Below are 24,915 nucleotides of genomic sequence, written 5' to 3'. Positions count from 1 at the left end.
CTGAGTCTTGGACACACACAGGAAGGTGAGATAAGAAGAAAGAATGACATTATTTTCTAGAGATCTCATCTAGAGACCCTCGGTGTCCTCACTATAATGTGATCATTAGAGAATACAGCAAAAAAGTTGGCATATTGCTTGGCACATATAGGTACATGAATAATGTAAATTCTCTTCCCTGCCTCTTTTTCCTTTTTCTTTTTACTATATACTATTATCAAATAGCATAATTTAATTTTACCCAGCAGGTTAGTCAGTAATATGTCTGTTGTTATTTCATAATATTAGCAATTTCATATTGCTTATACTTCTTTTTTTAGGACTTAATGGATAGCAAAGAAATATTTTTCTAAGGAATAAGCTTCTTATGAAATGCTAGAAACCTCTCCTCAATGCTTCTTACACCCAACTGGTACACCTAAGCATAAATTTTAAAAAAGTAATATTTAAAATAAGAATTAAGATGTATCAGTTGCCAACTACGTGCAAGGCACTGTACTAGGTGCTGTCTATTAAGTATGGCATTTGAGCCTCAAAACAATCCTAAACGTGAGTGTGACTATTTTCCATCTCCATATAAGAGAGTAGGCTCAGAGAGATCTCACCCGAGTTAGTTAGTCAGAGTCAAAGCTGCTGCTGGAGCGGAGGTTACGCTAACCCTCAAAGTCCAAGTTCTTTCCATCTCACCATAGTGCCAAGATTGTGCTGGGAGTCCAGAAAGCTAGAGCAGGAGATCTCGCAGCCTGACACAACTTGGTTTCCTCAAGAGTGTCTGAAGGAGACCAATTCTACCACATGTAGAGGTCAGGAGGGTAGTTAGGGTAATCCTTTTCCCTCCACCCTCCAGTCAACTGTATCTTGGCTTTTTCTGGGGGCTGAGGAGGCTCCCAGTAACAGAAGTCAAAATGGGCCCTTGAAAGGGGTCCTGAGGTTTGTAGGTTTGCCTGGAGAACAAAATGGGGAGGGCAGGGCAGGGCAGCAGAGCTCAGATTGCAGGGGAGTGTCTTCGAACCCTTCTAAGAGAGGAGTGAGCATTAGGAAAGGAGTGTCAGGCATGGTGAATCTGACTCAGGGATGAGCCAGATTAAGCTGCAGTTGGAGAAGGCGCAGTTCTAAGTATGGCCAGCTTGGTTTTTCTTGAACCTGTCCCTACCTCGCTGCTCTGGAGGGCTCTGCACATGCTGGAGTGGGAAATGCTATGTGTGTTAAGAGAAGGTGCTGCTTCATGAGCCAGCCTGCTGGTATGTCTGAGCCCAGGCTGCCCTGTGATGTCCTCTAGCAGTGAGAGCTTGGGGTGGGTGGGTGCTCTTCTCATTTTATAGCCAATGGCTGAGTAGCCAAGTGCCCAGAGGATTGATACTCGTCCCCACAAGTTGATCCTCAATCATGGGGCACAGAGATCAGCAGGAATGTGCAGCGGCTATAGCCATGGTGGCATGGGGCAGCAAAGTCTGCAGTAAAGAGAGGCCTGGATCCCTGTGTCAGGCTGCAGGGGTAGTAGTCAAGACTCAATCTAGACTGATTCACAAGGGTGTGTAAAACATCCCCAGAGACTTCAAGAAATAATTAGGGCCAGGTAGAGATAAGGATCTTGAAAGGGAGTTGGGTTCCTTCCATGTAGTTAGGAGCCTGCATGATCAAAATGTCTAAAAAATAAATTTGTGACATTAAAATACACGTGCTTCTTTAATAATGCAACAAATAATAAGACTTAGCAGCAGTCTAATAATTGTCATAATTCCAAGCGCTGATGAGCATGAATGGTATTTCGAGATAAGTGCTACAACTGAAATGTGATTTGAAAAATTTTGTGCTTTCTATTGGTGACAAAGTCACAGATACTGTAATACTAATGTGGTGTGTTGCCTACATTCATAATTGGAGGAAATGTTTATTATCAATTAAAGGTAATGAAAATAAAGATGTAATTTTCCCCCATCTTGTTTCAATAGACCCCCTAAATTCTGTCTGTGGGCCTCAGGTTAAGACTTCCTGCCTTCCGTGTTTGTGGAAAATGCCTTTAGAAAGTCATCCACCTGGTTCTGGGTACGTTTTCTTACCTCAATACTAGGATCACCGAGCTACAGTGTCCTGGGTTTATGCAATAATGACAAGGCAATGCCCATCCCCATTGCAAGGGCCAGGCTGTGGACATGTGAAATTAGTTATCTCCAAAGCCTTGGAGGGTTGAGCAGACACAGCCGGGCACAGGCACGGGGCCAGCCACAAACTCTGTGTCATTTATGGGAGGCAAAGGAAAGTTCCAGTAGTTCCATTAGATGGGATAATACTACAAACTAGATAGCTGGACAAAGACTAGTTTGGGGCAATTTCTATAAAGAATAGGAATGAAGAAAGGAAGCTAGGACTCCAATTTGAGCACAGAGTGGAATGCTGGGAAGTATGTGGGATTTGGACTTGAGCCCCAATTCCACCCTTGACAGCTGGGTGACCCCGGGTAAATCAAAAAGTTCTCTGCTTTAGGTTTTTGATCCCCCTTGGTAAAATGGGGCTTTTTGAGATGGACTCATGGTAATATATGCATATATATAAACTGTAAACGCCTGCTGTGTAAACTGTAAAGCCCTGTACATGTATTTGTTATTATGATCCTGTTATAAACTGTCTCCTGCTTAACTTTACTCAGAGTGTGTCACTGGGCAGCAGTCTCAATGAAGCTCTCTTGCTGCACTTTGCAAGTTGAGACAAGTCCCATATGGTTTCTATCAGTGCGTCTTCTCTGGAGACATTGCCATGACTGGCAGCTCTGCCAAACTGACTGACTCTGTCGGGAAGGGCCAATAAGGGTGACCTTTGGTTGTCCTGAGAGTCCTGCGCCCCTGTATTTCTGAGGAAACTCCCTCTGCCCTCCTATTCCTCTGGCTTTCCTTTCTCTGAGCTTCCCTTCCCTCCTCTGGCGCTGGCCTCTGTCCAAGGCCCTGGGATGGAGGTGAGCAGTGGGCGCGCTGGCCCGGGGGCGGGGGAGAGAATGGGATGGCGGAGGTGAGGAGAGGAGAGACGCTCTGAGCCTATGATTTGATCCTATGGCCGCCTCCCTGAGGTCTGCGGGGTGTGGTTTCCATAGAGAGCCGGCAGCAAGAGTCCACGGAACAAAGTATATTGAAGTCATTCAGTTTTGAAGACTTCCTGTATACTTTTAAGCTGCCCATGACATCATTTTACTGGGTGGCTCAGAACAATAGACGGGGGAGGGCTGAAATGAACCGTCTACAAAGCAACAAGAACAGAGTCAGAGGCGGAAACAGAAACTGCCGCAGTCGCGGTGGGCATTCCCGAGCTAACTGGGAAAGAACTGGCCCCCGTTTCCAAAGATGGCCTGAGAGAGCACCCCTTGGCCTCCCAGCCCCCTCACGCCCACACGGAGACGCTGACCTTTTTCTGTGGAATAACAGCAGACACACAGGGAAAGTCACGTGACTTCCAAACGGTTCATCCATCCAAGTTCAATAAATTAGCAGCCAAAAATTTTAATCAGATATTTAATCTTTCCTCCCTGTAAGGAAGATTGGGTGTTTACTGTGGCTCTGGGCCAGGTTAATCTCAGAGAAGAAAGATGGCTTGCCGCGTCCCTGGTACTGGGAGGCCCTGAAGAAGTCGCTTTTGCCTGTGGATTCCTCCTCAGCCAGTGCATTAGCCTTGTCGCTTGTAACTCTCAGCAGTTTGCATCAGGGCTGAACAGTGACCGGGCAAGGGATCCGCACATCTTCTAAACATACGCGACAGGACAAACCAAACCAAGGCCTGCAAAACTCAACACAGGGACAGTCTTGTCTGACGCCTGTTCTCCGCCCCTACCCCCTCTCCTCCCCGACCTCTTCTTCCCACTCTATTCGCCCTCCCGGCTCCTGAAGCCCAGAGCTGGCCCCAGGGGGGAGAAGGGCTTGAGGGAATCCTGCCAGGGCGCTCCTAACTCTGGTAGCAGGACTTACCTAATTTATGAATAATTAGCTGATATCTACATGGCTGACTACGGTTGAAATTTATTAATTCATTCAACCAATAATGATTGAGTTCCAGGTGCTCTTCTGGGCTCTTGAGACAAATCAAAGAATAAAATAGACAGAAATCTCTGTGCTCATGTAGCATCTACTCTAACGGTGGGTGACAGATACTTAACAGTAAACATAATAAATTGTATAAAGTTAGAAGATGAGAAGTGCTATAAAGAAAAGAAATGTACCAGCTAAAGCAGGCTGGGCATGTGCATGTGTGGATATTATTTTATGAAATAGTTCATTGTAGTACTCCTGTGGTTGGCCCCTGAGAGTGCTACTTCAGTGACATGTTAATAGACGCCGTGGAGTGGGAGTAAGGAATTGGCTCCACTGTCAAGGTGTGTAAACTGAGTCGGGGAAAGAGGTGAGAAGCAGAGACATTTTGGAGGCTATTGTAGTAGCTGTGAAAGCCCAGGAAGCCAGGAAGCAGCTGTGAGTGGAAATGGGCTTGAAAAGCCATGCAGCAGACACGTTAATCCAAACCTGGAAGTCAACAGAGGCCCGGTGGGGAGCTTAGTTAGATGTCAAGTTTTCAGATACAGATACAAGAGTCATGTTTGTAGTAGTGATGGATAAAACCAGCAGAGTGATAGAAAAAGTAGTAAGCGACAGATGCCAAGAAGTGATCAAGAAGTAGGAGAAAATATAGAAGAGTGAGGTATCTCAGGAATGTGGCAAGCAGTGGTTTTAAATCAGTGCTTCTTAAACTTTGCTCTCATTAGAGTCATCTGTGGAGATGCAGGCGTTCGGCTTCCCGGGCTGCACCCGTACTGATTTCCTCCGCATCCCTGGGCGTGGGGCCCGAGAATCAGCAGTCTGTAAAGCTCGCCAGGTGATAGCGATTTGCAGTCAAGGCTGAGAACCAGTGTTGTAAAGCAGGAAGAATGGATAACAGCTGTAGGGAGATGAAGATGGATGAGGATTGAAAAAAGATGGTTGAATCTGGGGACTAGGAGGGCATTAAGGGCCCTTTCTAGAATGGATGGCTACATAATGTGTGATCCCCAGACCATGACAGCAGCATCACCTGAGAGATTTTAGAAATGCAGACCCTCAGCCCCAGCTCGGACCTACTCAACCCAAGTCTGTGCTTTAACAAGATTCCGCTGTATTTAGAAATACTGATCTTTGAGGCCCCACTCCGGTCCAACTAAATCAGAGTCTCAGGGGTGGGGTCCAGGAATTAGTATTTTTAAAAAACTTCCCAGTGACTTTAATGTTTATTCAGGATTGAGAACCATTGACTAGAGCAGTGCTTCTCAAACTTGAATGTGCGCAGGCATTGCGTTGGTCTTGTTCGGTGCAGACTCTGGGTCAGTAGGTCTGGGATGGGGACTCTATTCTGCATCTGTGGCAACTCCCCGATGAGAATGAAGCAGCTGGTTCACAGCCCACACCTTGAGTTGCAAGGCTCTGGAGCAGTGGCTCTCACAGTGTCCCTGGACAAGGACGTCAACATCACCTGGAGAGTTGTTAGAAATAAAATTCTCAGCCCTAATCCAGACTTAATCAAAAGTTTAGGGCTGAAACCCAAAAATCTGTGTTATAACAAGCCAGTTAGGTGTTAAAGAGTGAATGAGTAATGATAAAATGTCATATACAGGCGTATTACCCACCCCACTGTTCTCCAAGAAATTGGTAATAAAAGGAATAAGAGAGCTAGATCTTTGCTATTCAATAATGTGAATTTTTTCCAATGTGGTGGAAGAAGGCAGGTCAAAATTCCCTCGTGGTGTTAAAGATCCATCATGCCCAGAACCTGTTGCTTACTGTCGCCCTGCTCCCCTGGTGGAACCACTCTGCTGCAACCTCTCCGTCCAGGGCGTTTTCAAGCCAGGGGACTGTTGAGCAGCTGAGAAGCCAGAAGGGAAGCAGTTCACAGAGAAGGAGCATAAGGTGCTGGAGAGAACTGTCCGCTGATGGCTTGGAGCCCAGGGAAGAACACAGATTCATAATCTGAGGAAGAGGGATACACTTTGAAAAGAAGATGAAAACCCTGTCTGCTGAGGGATGGTGGTGGGAAGGAGGAGGGTGTGGGTGAAGATAAGGACAACTTAAGGAGGCGGAGAGGGGCGTGTGCTAGGAGAGAGAGTGAAAATAACGGCCATCATTGACCAGCTACCTGCTGGCCATTGTATCCTCACCATCCCACGAACCCTCCCGGGTGGATTTCTAGTCGATTGTTGCTGTTTAACAGGTGAAGACATTTAGCCCGAAATGGGTTTAGTAACTTCCCCACAGTCACGTGGATAGTAAAGGACAGAGCTGAGATTGGATCCAGGTCTTTCTGGCACCAAGGCTGTATTCTTTTGGCTCCACCATGTTGGGTTAGAGATTGGGAAAATTAGGGGAGTTTTTACTGGATGATTCATTTATTGTTGGTGCAATAGGTGTTGAAATGAAAACCCACGGCTTTGAGGGGTCAGGGCACAGGTTCATTTAAGTGGGACGAGGAGTTAGAGTTTCCCTTTTCTGGATTATTGTCAGACCTTTAGCATTAACTGTGTAACTTCCTGTCTTGAGCTTTCTTCCATTTTCTTATTTATAAAATAAAGGATTGGGTTTGCTGGACTCTGGGTTTCTAAGTACTTAGAAAATGCCATGATTTGAAGATTCTGTAAGTGTGGACTGCAACCAAGCATCAGTACGAGGTGAATTAAAGAACCAGTGAGTGGCCCTGGAGCCCCCTGAGGTCATATAGCATGGCCCTGGAGGGCAGTGAGTGCCCAGAGCTGTGTGACTTGCTGCTGGCAGTTGGTGAAAGGGTTAGAGTGAAGATGTTAGCTGGGGAGGAGATGTCCTGAGAAATCTCCAAGAGGTCTTTGAAGACGTGAGGCTGGCCCAGAGCTGGGGGGTTGGGATGGGGGATAGGGCAGGTCAGGACTGTAAGGTGACATGGTTTGCTGGTTAGGGCCATGCTGAAATGCGTGCTGTGGGAGTCCAGGCAGATGGGGGTGAATGAGACTCAGAGGGAATGAGAAAGGAAGAAAAGCATGAATGGGCCAGAGGTCAAATGAGGTCAAACAGCAGAGGGAGAAATGATATTCAAGGAAACGGGATGCTGTTGAAAAACCACTTTGTGATTCTAAAATAGGAGATTGTACCAAGTGGTCTGTAAGACTTTTACCTCTGTCTTGTATGATGCCACTGAATCTCTGGTGAATAAATGACTTCCTCACCACCCAAAGAAAGTTTCCTAAGGGAATCTTAGGTTTAGTTTGCAAATGCCTCCTTTTGTTTGGCATTCTAAATATGGGACTAAAGCATGCCCCTTTGGGGGAAACATTTTATGTTACTTCACTCTATTTATTTTTTTAATTTTTAATTTTTTTGAGGAAGACTAACCTTGAGCTAACTGCTGCCAATCCTCCTCTTTTTGCCGAGGAAGACTAGCCCTGAGCCAACATCTGTGCCCATCTTCCTCTACTTTATATGTGGGGGGCCTACCACAGCAGGCGTGACAAGCGGTGCCGTGTCCGCACCCAGGATCCGAACTGGCGAACCCTGGGCCACCAAAGCGGAACGTGCACACTTAACCGCTGCGCCACCAGGCCGGCCCCTACTTCACTTTATTTTTTGATAAAGTGATAAATGATAAAGGCTGAATGATGACAAATGAGCCTGCCACTTCTACATTTTAGGCAATGGATCTATAACTTTTGAATTAAAATGTTACAACCTCTGCATTGTTTCCTTTCATGAGACATGCAATCTCTCAGTTCTTCTAAACATTCTTTCTGAGATCTTTGATTGCCACAGTCTCATTTTGTTTGTTCACATGACTTGATTAGGATGATGAATATCATATCAGGTCTGTGGACATTCTTTTACCTTGACACTAAAACAACAGTGGTGACAAAGAACAGGTTAAGGCATGATGGATCTCCGTCTTCCATGGAATTACCCAAGACAGAGTAGTAGAATCATCAGATACAGCAGTCAATTATTGTGAAAATTTGTTCACCGTGATTGCTTCTGAAAACTCCATTATGGAAAAGCATTTACTCTGAGTCTTCTCGGTTGGCAGAGAGAAAGGTATCAAATGCACCATTCTGATCTTAGTGCCTCTGTCGACACAGGCAAAACAAAGTGAGGAACTAAATGACATCTGGACAGTTTGACCCATGGAGTCAACAAAATGGAAAAGTGCCATCCTTGAGATCCTTCTGTTTTTTTTGGACATTAGGGTTTGTTTGTTTGGGTTTTTTTCCCCTCTCCTTTTGCCCCTTCCTGCCCCCTATCAGTTCTTTGGTTAATTACCTTATGTTTTCATTAATTTATTCATCAAATGTTTGTTGAGATCTTTTCTGCCAGCCGCTATGCAAGGCACTGGAGATTGAGCAGATTTAGTGACAGAGATATTGAACCTTTACTTGGATTTAACGGGCTAATGAGCAAAACATTAAACAATTAATTATAATGAAATGATGAGGGTTATTGTAAGGCAAATAAAGGCATTATGAGAGTGTCAGGCTGATGCAAAACCAAGTCTAACTTTTATGGGAGACGTCTCTGAGAAAGGAACATGTAAATTAGTTATGAAGGACAAATATATATGGGCTAGGGATAGTGGATAAGTGGGGTGCAGGGCGAATATCCTAAGTCAAGAGAAGAATATTTGCAGTGGTCCGTATGTGAGAGAGACCACAGCAGATTTGAAGAACACTGTAAATAACTTAGTAAAGCTGGAGCGTGAAGTAGAAATTGGGAAATGGTGGAAAATAATGTTGGAGGGTAGGTAGGGATGAGGCTATGTAGGGCCTGCAGCCCTTATTGCAGTTTGGGGCTGATATGATCAGATTTGTGTTGAGAAAATTATTCTGGCTACAGTGTAGAGAAGAGATGGCAGATGTCAAAAGTGGAGGGAAGACACTTATGTTCCCAACCGTGAGAAATAAATAGGGTGTGGACTTATCCTTCCCCTGTAAAAATAAGAAAATTGGACAAAATATAGGAAACAACTATTTGCAGATATTAAACACAACAGGCAGCACAGGATTATAATCACTGAGAAAAGGGAAACGGCTGATGTAAGCCCTACCATCATAAAGCTTTCTGTCTGGAGGTAATTTCTAGTCTTAGGTGTAGGAAGCAGGAACTCAGAGTTCAGCAGTCTTTCTGAGTTGAGGAGAAAGCAATTAAAGTTCTAGGAAGCTGAGGCATTTGTAATTTGGGGGTAGAGTACCCCAGAGGAGAGAGTTATTCAGAGGAAGAAATCTGCACAGAAGTTCCCTTCAGTTTTTGTCTGAGTATCGATACACACATGCATAGGGTGAAACCCATGAGGCCAAGCAAGAATAGATCCTAAGAAAAGCCCAATTACTGGGGAGCTGTGATACAAGTAATTTCCACACTCAAGCAGAGCTGTGAATCATCCTAGTTCCCTTCAGTCAAGAGGAAAGACCTCATTAAATACTCGCTGAATTTAATGGAGACTCCAAAAGAGTGATGCCTTAGAAATGGGGCTAAATGTGCTCCAGAGAAAGGCTACTTTACATCCACCCTAGAAGAACTTAAAAACAAGCCTCAAAAGATCAAAACCAATATATAAATAACACTCTACCAGAAAAAAGTCCAACAATCCTAAATACAATGCAAAATCCAGCACTCAACCACAAATAATTCAAAATGTCCAGCAACAATTAAGCAATTACTGAACGTGCAGAGAAGTGGAAAATTTGACCCATATCTGGGAAAAAAATAAGTAAATATAAACAGACATAGAAATAATAAAGATAGTAGAATCAGCAGACAACGACATTGAAATGATTATTATAAATATGGTCCAGAGTGTAAAGGAAAACAAGGTATAGTGAGAAAAAAATGGAAATTAAAATTAAGACTGCAGTAAGTAGAAGAAAGGAAATAGAAAGCACTAGAACTGAAAAATAGAAAAACAACAGAGAAAAAGAATAAAATCAAAAGCTGGTATTTTGAAAAATCAAGAAAATTGTTAAAATGCTAGGTAGACTATGATAAAAGGGCATCACTACAGATCTTATAGATACTTTAAAATGATAAGGAAATAGTTTGAAAAATATCATGTCAATAAATCAAAAATCTTAGATAAAAAGGAAAAATTATTTGGCAGACAGTTTATCAAAACTAACTCAAGAAGAAATAGAAAATCTGAGAGCCTTATATGTATTAAGGAAACTGAATTAATAATTGAAAACTTTCAAACACACACAAAACCTTGACCCAGATGGCTTTACTGGTGTATTCTCTTCAAAGCTGTGGCAGAAATAAAACCAATTCTACACAAACTCATTCAGCAAAGAGAGGAGGAGGGAACACTTTATAAATAATTTTTGAGGCCAGGTTTACTCTTCTATCAAATCAGATAAAGGGATTACAAAAAGGAAAAACTAAAGACCAGTATGGCACATAGACATGATTGCAAAAATCCTTACAATATATCAGCACATAGAATTCAATAATATGTAAAATGATGTCATGGCCATTTGAGAAAAAAACTCTCAGCAAACTAGAAATAAAAGAAAACTCTCTCAACTCGATACTGATAGCATTATCTGTGAAAAACCTATAGTTAACATCATGATTAATTCTGAAAAACTGAGTGGTTTCTTACTAAATTTGGACAAAGATACCCACTCTTACCATTTATACTCAACATTTACAGTAGAGGTTCTTGTCACTGCAAAAAGGCAAGAAAGAGAAATAAAAGGCATATAAATGGGAAAAGAAGAAAGAACTCTGTTTTTCTTTGCAAATAATGTGATAATGTTTGGAAAAAGCTTAAAGAATCTACAAAAAGCTACTAGAATGAATAAATGAATTTAGCAAGGCTGCAGAATACAAAGTCACTAAACAAAAAGCAATTGTACTTTACTATACCAGGAATGGACAATTTTAAGTATATGATTTCACTCATATGTGGAAGATAAACACATGGATGAAGAGAACAGATTAGCGCTTACCAGTGGGGAAAGGGTGGGGGGTGGGCGAAAGCTGAAAAGGGGCACATGTGTATGATGATGAATGAACCTAGACTATGGGTGGTGAGCACAGTGCCGTCTATATAGAAACTAACATATAATGATGTACACCTGAAATTACACAATGTTGTAAACCAATATGTCCTCAATAAAATAATTTTTAAAAAATGGTCAATATATTTGAATAGACACTTAACCAAAACTATATACAAATAGCTGATAATCACATAAAAAGATGCTCAACATCATTAGGGAAATGCAAATTTAAATCACAATAAGATATCAATATACACCCTTTAGAATAGCTGAAATTATAAAGATTGACAATGCCTAGTGTTGGCAAACATGTTGGCAACTGAAATTCTTATACATTGCTGGTGGGAATGCAACATGGTACATCCACTTTGGAAAACATTTTGGCAGTTTCTTATGACGTTAAATACATATGTGGCATATAATTCAGCAATCTCATCCTACATATTTACCCAAAGGATATTAAAACACAGGTCTGCACAAAGACTCGTTCCTAAATGTAGATGGCAGATTTATTCACAATAGACAAAACTGGACACAACTCTAGTGTCCGTCAAGAAGGGAATGGACAAACAAGTTGTGGTATTTCCATACAATGGATTTGCCAGAATGGGGAATAAGGGAAATTTGGGGGTGATGGAAATGTTCTACATCTTTCTGGTAGCCGTGCTTGCACTAAGGTAAAAATTTGTGAAAACTCATTGAAATGTACAACTAAGTAGGTGCACTCTATTTTATATGAACTATATACTAATAAAGTTTTTGAAAAATTTAATTGGTGAAAGGAGACAGGGTATTGTAGCTGTGTCCAGGTTGGAGAAGACAGTGGCCTGGATTAGAGGAGTGGCAGTGGGGATGGAGAGATGTGACAAGAAGTGGATGGGTTTGAAAGATGTTTGAAAGTGACAGACTGTTTTTTTTTTTTTTTAAAGATTGGCACCTGAGCTAACAACTCTTGCCAATCTTTTTTTTTTTTTTTGCTTTATCTCCCCAAATCCCCCTAGTACGTAGTTGTATATCTTAGTTGCAGGTCCTTCTAGTTGTGGCATGTGGGACACTGCCTCAACATGGCCTAATGAGCAGTGCCATGTCCATGCCCAGGATTTGCCCCAGCAAAACCTTGGGCCGCTGCAGCAGAGCACATGAACTTAACCACTCGGCAACAGGGCCAGCCCCAGAAAGTGACAGACTCTTGTGCTCTATTTCCCTTTCATCTATATAAACACATCTGATATTTAAAAAATGCAGAAGTCAGAGTAGCAGAGAAGATTTCTGGAGTATTTGGTGAGGGTGAATAGATAATTTATTCAGAAAATAATGATCTTTATTGACAATTACATTGTGTTCTGAAGGGCCCAGTGATGACGTTTCACAGGCCTATTGTGGGCATGAAATTGCTAGGAAATATCAAAGAATACCAACTTATGCGGAAAATGCATAATTATCCATTATTTATATATAATTTATATATGTAATTACCCGTTATTTATTAAAGTAAACAGTGGCATGTAGATTTTTATGTAATTGAATTTCTTTCCTCCATACTCTGGAACTAGGAATTAATGACTATCTTCCCTTCTATCTGTATAGAGCAAGGATTCCATTTAGCATCTCCTTAGGCACTTTTCAAATTGTGTATGTCAGAAGGAGGGAAATTAACTACATATGCTGGAAAATATAGATGGAAAAATTTTATAATAAATATTGGGAGGTCAAAAATTTATTTTATTTTGGTAAGTAAGGAGGAGAATTATAAAATGTTTTGTTAAAAGATTGTTTTGGAACTTTTAAAATGTGTGATTTTTGAGTTTTATGTACTCATTAAGGAAAATTTGAAAATATAAAAAAGCAAAGAGAAAAAAATTCAAATTACTCAAATCTCATCACCTAAACAATTTCTGTTGACATTTATTTTATTTTATTTAGGTCATATTGGCTTATAACATTGTGTAATTTCAAGGGTACATTATTGTTTATGTTTCTGTATAGACTGTGTCGTGTTCACCACCAATAGTCTAGTTTCTGTCTATCATCATACACATGTGCTCCTTTAACCCTTTTGCTCTCCCCGCCCCCCGCTTTCCTCTAGTAACCACTAATCTGTTCTCCTTATCTGTTGGTTTGTTTATTGTCCACATATAAGTGAAATCATACAGTATTTGTCTTTCTCTGTCTGACTTATTTTACTTAGCATAATACCCCCAGGGTCCACCTATGTTGTTGCAAATGGGACGATCTTGTCTTTTTTATGGCTGAGTAGTATTCCATTGTATATATATACCACACCTTCTTTGTCCATTCTTCTATTGATGGGCACTTGGGTTACTTCCATGTCTTGGCTATTGTGAATAATGCTGTGATGAACATAGAGGGGCATAAATCTTTTTGAACTGTTAATTTCATGTCATTTGGATAAATACCCAGCAATGGAATAGCTGGATCATATGATATTTCTATTTTCAGTTTTTTGAGAAATCGTCATGCTGTTTTCCATAGTGGCTGCACCAGTCTGCATTTCCACCAGCAGTGTATGAAGGTTCCCTTTTCTCCACATCCTCTCCAACACTTGTTATTTTTTGTTTTGTTAATTATAGCCATTCTAATGGGTGAAAGGTGATATCTCATTGTAGTTTTGATTTCCATTTCCCTAATAATTAGTGATGTTGAACATCTTTTCAAGTGCCTGTTGGCCATCTGTATATCTTCTTTGGAAAAATGTCTGTTCATATCCTCTGCCCATTTTTTGATCAGGTTGTTCATTTTTTTGTTGTTGAGTTGTATGAGTTCTTTATATGTTTTGGAAATTAACCCCTTATTGGATATATGATTTGCAAATATTTTCTCCCAGTTGGTGGGTTGTCTTTTCGTTTTGTTCATGGTTCCCTTTACTTTGCAGAAGCTTTTTTAATCTGTTGTAGTCCCAATTGTTTATTTTTTCTTTTGTTTCCCTTGCCTGAGTAGACATGGCATTCAAAAAGATACTGCTAAGACCAGTGTCAAAGAGTGGACTGCCTATATTTTCTTCTAAGAGTTTTATGGTTTCAGGTCTTACCTTCAAGTCTTTAATCCATTTTGAATTAATTTTTGTGTATGGTGTAACATAATGGTCTACTTTCGTTCTTTTGCATGTGGCTGTCCAGTTTTCCCAACACCATTTAATGAAAAGACTACTTTCTCCATTGTATGTTCTTGCCTCCTTTGCCAAAGATTAGCTGTCCATAGATGTGTGGTTTTATTTCTGGGCTCTCAATTCTGTTCTATTGATCTGTGTGTCTGTTTTTGTGCCAGTACCATGCTGTTTTGATTACTATAGCTTTGTAGTATAATTTGAATTTAGGGAGTGTGATACCTCCAACACTGTTCTTTTTTTCTCAGGATTTTTTTTTGGCTATTAGGGTCTTTTGCTGATCCATATAAATTTTAGGATTCTTTGCTCTATTTCTGTGAAGAATGTCATTGAGATTCTGATTGGGATTGCACTGAATATGTCAATTGCTTTAGGTAATATGGACGTTTTAACTATGTTTATTCTTCCAATCCATGAGCATGGAATATCTTTCCATTTACATATGTTTTCTTCAAATTTCTTTCAACAATGTCTTTTTCACTTTTAAAAAAAATTTAGGTAACATTGGTTTACAACATTATATAAATTTTAGGTGTACATAATTATATTTTGATTTCTGTGTGAACTACATCATGTTTAACACCCAAAGACTAATTACCATCCATCACCATACACATGTGCTCACCTTCCTCCCTCTCCTCTTTCCCTCTGGTAACCACCAATCTAATCTCTGTATCTATATGTTTGTTTGTTGTGGTTGTCATTGTTGTTGTTTTTGTCTTCTATTTCAGAGTGAGATCATATGGTATTTGGCTTTCTCTGATGACTCATTTCACTTAGCATAATACCATCAAGGTCTATCCGTGTTGTTGCAAATGGCAAGATTTCATCTTTTTTTTTTTTATGGCTGAGTAGTATTCTATTGTATATATATACCACATCTTTAGCCATTTGTCCCTTGATTGGCACTTAGGTTGTTTCCAAATCTTAGCTATTGTGAATAATGCTGCAATGAATATATATCTTTACAGATCAGGGAGTGTGATACCTCCAGCTTTGTTCTTTTTTCTCAGGATTCCTTTGGATATTTTGGGTCTCTTGTTCCATCTAAACTTTAGGATTCTTTGGTCTATTTCTGTGAAAAATGTCCGTGGAACTTTGATAGGGATTGTATTGAATCTGTAGATTGCTTTAGGAAGTATGGACATTTTAACTATGTTAATTCTTCCAATCCATGGGCTTGGTATAGCTTTCCATTTCTTCGTGCCTTCTGCAATTTCTTTCAACAATGTTTTATAGTTTTCAGTGTATAGGTCGTTCATCTCCTTGGTTAAATTTATTCCTAAGTATTTTATTCTTTTTGTTGCAATTGTGAGTGGGATTGTATTCTCGACTTCACTTTCTGCTAGTTTGTTATTAGTATATAGAAATGCAACTGACTTTTGTATGTTGATTTTGTATCCTGCAACTTTGCCGTAGTTTGATGTTGGCCATGGGTTTGTTATACATGGCCTTTATTATCTTGAGGTGCTTTCCTTCTTTACCATTTTATTGAGAGTTTTTATCATAAATGGATGTTGGATCTTGTCAAATGGTTTCTTGGCAGCTGTTGAGGTGATATGTGATTTTTATCCTTTATTTTGTTAATGTGGTGTATCACATAAGTTGATTTGCGGATGTTGAGCCATCCCTACATCCCTGGAATAAATGCCACTTGATCATGGCATGGAATCCTTTTAATGTATTGTGTCAAAGAATGCTTCAGAATATCTTCTGAGGAAACAACTTATTATATTTATCCATTTGTTTTACCCCACACATGTTGAATTATAACTGAAATATTGATACTTTCTACTGTCTTGATTTCCTAGCGTCAGGGGTGGTTTATATGACTATATAAACCAAGTCAATACATAAGTCAAGGTTGCAAAGCTGCCTAATTTGATTCACAACACTTAGGAATTGAAATCACATTTTTTTTTTTCCTGATGGAAAGTTCAACGCCAGATTTACAAGATGATGCTTCACTTTATTGCTCACCTGTTCATTTGCACAACTCAGGAATATTTTCTCTGCTTTCTATATAACCTACCAAGTGAAGGTGCTTAATATAATCTGAATTATTATAGTTTTGGAACAGATAAATAAGATACTCTGACTGGGCTGTCATCAAAGTTTTAGTTTGTTTCATTTATTTTTGTTCTTCCTGAAAATTTAATAAAAAGAAACAATTATTAATTGTCATTAGTTTTAATATCTTTATTTCTCACAATGAGGGGCCTATCCTCTGAGTTTACAGTATTCTGAGATACCCATCTTCCGTATTATTAAGAGAATTTTCTGGAAGAGCTATAAAAACACGCTTTTTAAAATAATAGATCTTGGTCCCAACATCAAAGGCATCAAAAGAAGCAGCAAGAACTGACCCTCCTTCCCCAGCTTCCATTGGTTCAAGATAGGATTTTATGTGGAATCAAATGATGGCTCATCTTTCTCTTTTCTCTTTGCTCCAAATGATGAGCAAGTTTACATACTGTGGTAATCTACTTGTTTACACTATCCTTATGCTCTTGTTTTGTTGTCTTGTAATGTTATTTGATTATATATATATTTTACTAAATTATATGTTATTTGTGAGAAGGGACTTGTTTTATTCTTCTTTATAACCTCCTTAACATTAGTGCCAGGAACAAGGGAGGCATTTCAAAAAACACTATTGTAATGTACAGATGTAGTTGAAAACATCAGCAGACTTTTCCATGAAATCTGTTTTGCCCAGAACTCTTTGCATTTTAGTCCTGCAAGATCTAATTCTAGGTATTTATGATACAGAATCATGAAAATATATTAGGGAAAATTATTATAATCAAAGCGTTTCAGACATCTAGTGAACTCTCCTCAACTAGGGTTTTCTCTAACCTCCTAATGCTGTTGATGATTGTCCCAGTCAATAAAATTCTCTCCCTCTGCATCCTCTAAAAGTTGTTCTAATAGACAAAGCAAAGCTTTCTGAGAAAAAGATAGAACTGGGACCCAACTTGTCAGGCTTTGAGCCTTACATCACCCTTTGGTGCGCTGCCCAAAAAAATACAGTTTGCTTCAAAGAACTGACACAACTTCCAGAACAGCAAAGGGGCACATGCTGAGAGACTTCTGGTGGTTTCTGACAGCTTGACCAGACACATCTCTTCCTCGCAGACTATGTTGTTCCATAAGCTTATGGTCTTTGTCTTGCATGGATACCTCCTAGATTAGAAATTTATAAACGTGAAAATCATGCTCCTCCCCTGAAAAAGAGAAAGAAATAGTAGGTGGACGAGTTCCCCACGTCACCCCTACTACCTCAGGCTCTGTTCTTCATCTGTACCTCATTTGTTTTTTTATGAATTAAGCTGCCCACTTTCTTACAGCCTCCTTGTGAAGAATAAGAGAGAAACCACTTCCTTCCCTCCCACAGTTACTTGATGTCATCTTTTCTGTTTCTCCCATCCTTCCCCATCTCTCCTTCAGAGATTCACAATCTGAACCACTGTGATGACATACCACTCGAAATTTTTCGTTAAATGTGTAGTCAGTTGAAAAAACAAATCCTTTAATCTAGTTAAAGGCTGCCATTGAAATTTGCCCTTCCTTTCCAGAGATATTAATGCATGAGTACGTTTAAGTCTTACTTATTTATAGTCATAGAACTACAGGTAGAATGTTCATCATTCAAATCCACCAATATTTTGTTGAAAACATATGTTTTTCCTCCCTTCAATCTTTTACTATGTATGCCTCTAAGTGAAAAGATAGGTTCAATAGCATGGTTTGTGTTTCGCCTTTTTTTAAATTTTAATAGGTAGTGTTGTACGGTAAGAATTGGTCAATCACAACTGGCCTCCAGTGCAAGGAATAGTTGGAGCGACTTTTGGCAACTTATTTCTGAATGATCCTACGTCATGTGAAAGGGAGACAATAATAAGGTTCTCACAGGATTGTACAAGAACAAGGGGAGTAGCATATGTCATATCCATAGTACTCTAGGCTTTCAATATATATGAGCTCCTTTTTTCCTCTTTCTCATCTCCATTTCCTTCTTCTCCATCGATAGTGAACCATCCCAAATCCGGACAATCTTGGAGGAGAGCAAACGCAGTGAACATATATTCTGCAGCTGGATAATGAATTGCCTGTGGCTAACATATTGCTTGGTGGAGCATCCCTCCCTGCCCCGACTGGCTCTCCACTCAACCCTGCTCTGCAGACACTCCCAGTGAGGTGCAAACGTCAGACTGATCCCCCAGGTCCTTCAGTATCTGGACTCACACGCTTCTCCAGCGCTGCCTCTTCTCGCTTGGGTCCCTCCCACAAAGGCAGGCAGAATCTTCCCTGGGGCTTGAATTTGAGCATCGCACGGCACTGTCCTGTATGTTTGCATATGTTGCCAGAAATGCCTGAAATTCTTTCCTCCTCTTCTTCTTCTCCCCAAGTCCTAGTCGTCCTTCCAGATCAAATCCAAATCTTGCCTTGAGGAAGTCACTCCTGAACTGTCTTCTTGGGTGCTGTCCAATAGAATATAATGCAAGCTGCATGTGTAACTTTAAACTTTCTAGTAGGCATATTTAAAAAATCAGGTGCAGTTAGTTTCAATGGTGTTTTATTTAATTCAATATATCAAAAATACTATTTAAACCTATAATCAATGAGATATTGTACATTCTTTTCTTACCAGGTCTTCAAAATGTGATGTCTATTTTACACTTACAGCACATTTCAATTTGGGCTTGCCATCTTTCGAGTGGCTACCGTATTGGCAGCGCAGGTCTAGTCTATCTGATCTTGCTCATCTTTGTAATCCTGTGTCACTCAGAGTTTACCCCACATATTTTGACTTTTAACTCTATAAACATGACAACATACAGTTTTGAAAACTTTGTAGTTTACAAAGCGGTTTCAAATTTATTGTCTTCAATGCTCCTCACAGCAATTCCTGTGAGGGTGGAAAGGATTATTGTTACCATTTCAGAGATGAAGAAACGGATCCACAGTTACCAAGACTCTAAGACGCTGGGTGACTTACACAGAACTATACAGAAAGTGAAAGAATTCATTCTTGAACCCAGCCCTTGAGGATCCAATACCCAGTAGCAAGCTGCTTCTGAAATTGTATTTGCATAGATCTTTAAAGCTGACAAAGACTTTCACATAAATTATCTCACAAACATTAATCTTCACCAAACCATCTGAAGGTAGTTTAATTTGATTTCTTTTTGAATAGTCAATACATGTTCAACTGAAAGGGCAACCAGATTTCACAGTTTCTTTTATTTTTTTCCTCTCTCTTTTACTAAATGACTGCATAGTATGTGTGCTAGTCTGCACTTTGACTTTTTTCACATACTAGTATGTTTAGTGTGTTAAGTACATTAGAAGATCCTTGTGTCGCGTACATAAAGGCCTGCCTCATTCTTTTTAACTGTGGTACAGTATTCAACTGTCTGGATGTCCCCTACTTTCTTAGCCAGTCCCTGCTGATGAACATTTAGGGTGTCTTCAGTATTTTTCTCTGACAAAAAATATTGCAGTAAATAAACTTGTGCATACCTCATTTCAACATTGTGAGTACAGCTACAGTATAAATTCTACACCAACATTTCTGGGTCGAAATGTATGTACATTTTAAAATTTGGAAATATTGCTAAATTTCCCTTAAAAAAGCTTATGTGACTTTCACTCACACTCAGAACACCTGAGTCTCTGTTTCTTCTCGCCCGTGAACACTGTGTGTTGTGAACATTCACTGGTGAGCTTGAGCATCTTTTCACACATTTAAGAGTCATTGCAATTTCTTTTCTGCACACTGACCATTTGTATCTATATCCTATACTCTGTTTTCCTACTGAATTCTTTTTTTACTGCAAGAGCTCTTTATATATTAAGGAAATTGTAATGTGAGGTGCAATATTTTTTCCCAGTTTGTCTTTTAACTTTGGATTTTTTAAAAAGAGATTTTGGCTTTGATTTTGCATTTGCTATTTATATAGGCTGATTTATAAATCTTTTCTTTTATGGCTTTTGGGTTTTGTATCACACTGAGAATCCTAATGGTATAGGTCCAAGTTTAACGTTTTTAGATGATTACCCAACAATGCAATGCCATTGTTGAATAATCCATCTTTTCTTTACAGATTTAAAATGCCACCCATTTACTATGCTATGTTACCTGATATTTCTAGATTTACTTCTGAATTTTGTTTTCTCTTTCACTGATCTGTTTATTCTTGCATTCAATAAGGTGTAATATTTATTAGAGCTTGTCCCTTTACCATAATCGCGCCTTCCTGATTTTCTGGATTGTCTTGTATACTTATTTTTTTCATGTGAATCAGTTTATCTGGTGTAAAAGAATGCTTCCGGAATTGCATTTTTTCCTTACATTTTGGTAAAAGGTTAGGTTTAGGAAAATCATCTATATATGATGAGGCTTACTACCCAACGATACGTTTTTTCATTTGTTAGAGTCTTCTCTTGTGTCTTTCAGTAATGTTTTAAAGTTTTATTTTCATTTACCTATTACCTGTTTTTCTAGGTGGTTTATATTTTTGTTCCCATGGTGAAGAGATTCTTTTCTTCCATTATAACTATTTAAGACATTTTATTATAGAAAATTTCAAACATGTCAAAAGGAGAGAGAAACCATAATGAAACTCCTCATACCCAGCTTTGATAATTTTCATCGTGGCCAATTTCATTTCATTCACTCCCAATTCTCCCCCTCCCCGACCTAGATTATTGTGAAGCAGATCCAAGACTTCATATCATTTCCTATAGAAATTTTAAGTATATATATCTAAAAGACAGTAACTTGAAAAAAGCACAACCATACGACTTTGTATCTTAAAATATTTCACAATAATTTTCTAATATCTTCAAATATCCAGTCAACGTACGTATTTCCTTAACCGTCTTTAAGTTTTCCTCCAGCTCATTTATATGAACTAGGATTCAAATAAAATCCACATGTCACAATTATTCGATATGTCTCTTAAGTCTCTTTTAATCTATAGGTTCACCTTCCAGCTCTTTTTTACATTGCAAATTTTCATTGAAGAAATTGGATCATTTCTTCTGTGGAGGTTCTCATCTTTTGGAATTTGCTGATTGGTTCCCCATGGAGTTATCATATTCCTTTATTCCTCTGTATTTTCTATAAATTTGTAGTTACATCTAGAGATGTGATCAAATTCAGGTTTAAGTTTTTTGGGGGAGAAGACTAAATAATATCTGATTATTTTCTTTTTGTGATATTAAAAGTCAATGATAATTATTTCCGGGATCTATTGATTCCTTGGGACGTGCAACATGGTGATATTCTAATTGTATCATTTTTCTTCATTTATGAAATGGAGCACTTCTAAACAGAGATGCTTTTCTCATCCACCATCTGTATGTAGACTGAGGTGTAATTATCTGAGGTGCATTCATATGGGAAAGACAAAATACATACTTGATTCTTCCCCTTTATTTATTAGTTTTTGAAACAACAAGTTGGTTCTTAATATCTATCAAAGGTGATCAGTGCGATTTGTTCTGTTTGGTTTGTATCATTGTGAATACATGGATTTTAAACATATTTGATGTGTTTTAGTCCATTGAAGTGATTATCCTCATTGATGCTCAAATTCTTCTATCTTTGGCCAGTAGGAACCTATTGAAATTGGCTCCTGAGTTCTTTAGACATAATAAAAGTCACTGATAGTTCTTTACTTACTGGCATGAAAAGATATTCTGGGCTTATTTTGCACATTTCCTGTTCCAGATCTGGGAATGGACATTTCTCCAAGAAGCCTTGGTTACTTTTAGAGGGAAATTATTTTTAGAGACTACCATCTGGACCTTAGGGTTGCTTATTGCTGTTGTGTTGGCTAGCATTTTTAGAGCTTTTCAGTTGACAGAGCTGGGAAATGTGTATATATGTGTGTTTCAAAAGTTAATTTTATCATGAATTTATGCTAGTACTTCCAGTTCAAATTCAGGACAACAGGGTTTTTACTAATCGTTGTTGATATTAAATCTGTATCTCCTTTCTTTCTTTCTAAAAATTCTGGTTCCCATAGGGCCAAAAAGTGAGAGAAGGAAATAGTCTAAGTATATGTAAAAGAGTAGTTATAATTATGGATCACAGAATTTAAGTTGGATAAGAAAGGAAGTAAGAAGGTGAGGGAGATGAGATGAGGATTGGTCCTTACTTTTATTTATTGACCCAATCCTATACTTTTAATATCTATTCATGTTACTATCAGGTATCTAGTCCATTTATTCTAACCACAGCAAAATATTCCATCACTCTGCAGCTCACTTCACTTGTATATTTCCTATTTGATGATATCTAGGTTGCCTCTAACTCCCCACATTTGCTACCAAAACCACCGCAATTTATATTTTCTCTCAAAAGTCCCAACCAGTTCAACAGTTCTCTGGGATATAACCTCAGAAATGGAATTTTGGGCTCATAAGATAGGCACATGCTCTATTTCTCTGAATTCTACCAGATTGCTCTTCCGAATGTCTACACCAGTTTACACATTCACTAACAGTGCATGCAAGTTGCATCCTTCCCACATCCTAGTCAATGCTTGATATTATCTACTTTTCCACTTTCTTCTGATTCTTATGAACGTCAGGTGGTATCTCACTGTTGTTTTCATTTGTTTTCCTCTGGTTACCAGTGACTCTGAATTTCTCCTTGTTAGTCATCTTTTTTCTTTATTTATAGTGACTTTCATTAAACAAAAATCCTTAATTTTGGTATTGTAAATGGTTTTTTTGGGGGGGGGTCTTGTCTAGGAAGATTTTACCCATTCCTATTTAACAAAAATAGTCTCTCGTATTTTCCTCTATGGATGTATAGTGTTTTCTTTCACATATGGGTCTTGATTCCATCCAGAGTCCTCTCTGGTTTGTGGTATAAGGAAGAGGTCCAGCATTTTTACCCTCCATAAAAAAGCCAGATTTTCCACCATCATTATTTAGTGAATATGTTTTTCTCTTTTTATATTACTAAAATTTGTCACAGACACATAGATCCACTCTTGAGCTCTTTCTCTCTTTGTTCTATTGATCTATGTATCTATGAACCAAAACCTTACTGCCTTTTTTTACTAAAGTTTGCAGTGTATCTTAATAACTGGTAAGGAGTCCACCCTCTCTGCTTTTCTTTTCCATGTTTAACTTAGCTGCATGGGTTCTAGGACATTGATCTTCCATATACATTTGAGAGTAAGTATGTTGGGTTCTGAAAAAAATCCAAGGGGAAGTTTAGTTTACATTGAAGTAGTAGATTAACGTAGTGAGAGATGACACTTTACTGTGTTATATCATTTGTGAACGTGACACATACCTTCATTTATTCAGGGCTTATATTGCTCACTAGAGCTTTACATTTTTCTGCTCACCAAGTTTCTAAAACTTGTGATTAAATGTTTGCTCAAAATGTTCATCTGCTTTTGGCAACATTGTTCTAGTGAATTTCTTCACCTGTGATTTTCCTCTTCAGCTTTTAAGTAGCGAAACTCTATACTTCTTGTTTTCGTTGTTGTTGGTCTAGCAATGACCTTAGTTCCTCTAGGCCAACCATCTGTAGGACCTTCATGCCGGTTATGGAGAGGACCGTGTTCCAGACCAGCGGTGCTTATGACGCAGAGCTGGGAGTGAAGCGTTCTTTCAGCCTTTATTCTTGTAAACCAACCAAAATCAGCACTCCAAGGCAGCTCAAAAGGTGGTTCCTTTCCCTCTCCCCGCTTCCTCAACAGACTGCTGCCTGCGACCTTGGCTCGTCAGTGTGATTCCTGCGTCAGTCTTGCCTTCTCCGCATCTGCTTCTCCTGAACCCAAGCCAGGTCCAGGAAAGGGCCTTTCACCAGCTGGCACACAACATACATATGGATGAGAACAACACTTTTGTGATTTACACACCGGGGTGCATTTCTGATCTTAAAAAAGGACTGCTAACTTTTGAAAATATAGCTACTTCTATGTATTCTATTACAAATTTAGCTGCTTCTATCCCATCTCCCTTCTCCCGCATTCTTGTGTGGTATTCGTTCTCTCTGATGGTCTTCCTTCTCTTCTGTGGTTTTAGATTTCAGATGTTTCTTGGTTTTGTAATGATTGAATTTGAAATTCCGTTTTTTACTCTTTGATGGTTTTGAGTGATTCATGAGAAGAGACATTCCTCAGGTATTTTAAAACTGGAAATCAAAGGAGATGGCTTTTTCTTTTAAAGATGGAGAAATTGAGGCCAAAGAAGTTAAATACCTTGCACAAAATTCGTTAATTTTTCTAATGATTAATTAGGTCTAGGAAGAAGGAGTGCATGGTACAAAAGAATTAACTTTGTTGCCAAATAAATCCTTTCTCACGTACACAGTATTTTACGAGTAAAACAACATACAGAGAAAAAAGTTGATTGTACCTTTACCAAGTTATTGATAGGTCAGGAAATTCTCAAAAATAAATGGGAAGGATTTACACTGCCACATAGTAAAACCCATTATATAGAGATAATAATTTGAAGAGTGTCACACCGGGCAAAACCAGTGAGGCAGGAAAGCCCTGAAACAGATCCTGCATTTACAAGTCTTAGCACTCGATTTCTTTAAGAAAGCTTCCAAATTCGTGTGATGGGAAGGACATTAGTATGTGAAAATGAATCTAGGACAACTGGTTAAATGCTTAGGACAAACCAAGCAAAGACAAAATTATATCCCTACTTCCACCTCATTACACGTATTCAGCTGGATTATAATATTAAATTTAAAAATAATCTTAAAAGAAGTAGAAAACACATAGATGATTTT

Source organism: Equus quagga, chromosome 9, assembly GCF_021613505.1.
Source record: "Equus quagga isolate Etosha38 chromosome 9, UCLA_HA_Equagga_1.0, whole genome shotgun sequence".
NCBI classification, from domain to species: domain Eukaryota; kingdom Metazoa; phylum Chordata; class Mammalia; order Perissodactyla; family Equidae; genus Equus; species Equus quagga.
This window is presented reverse-complemented; position numbering follows the sequence as displayed.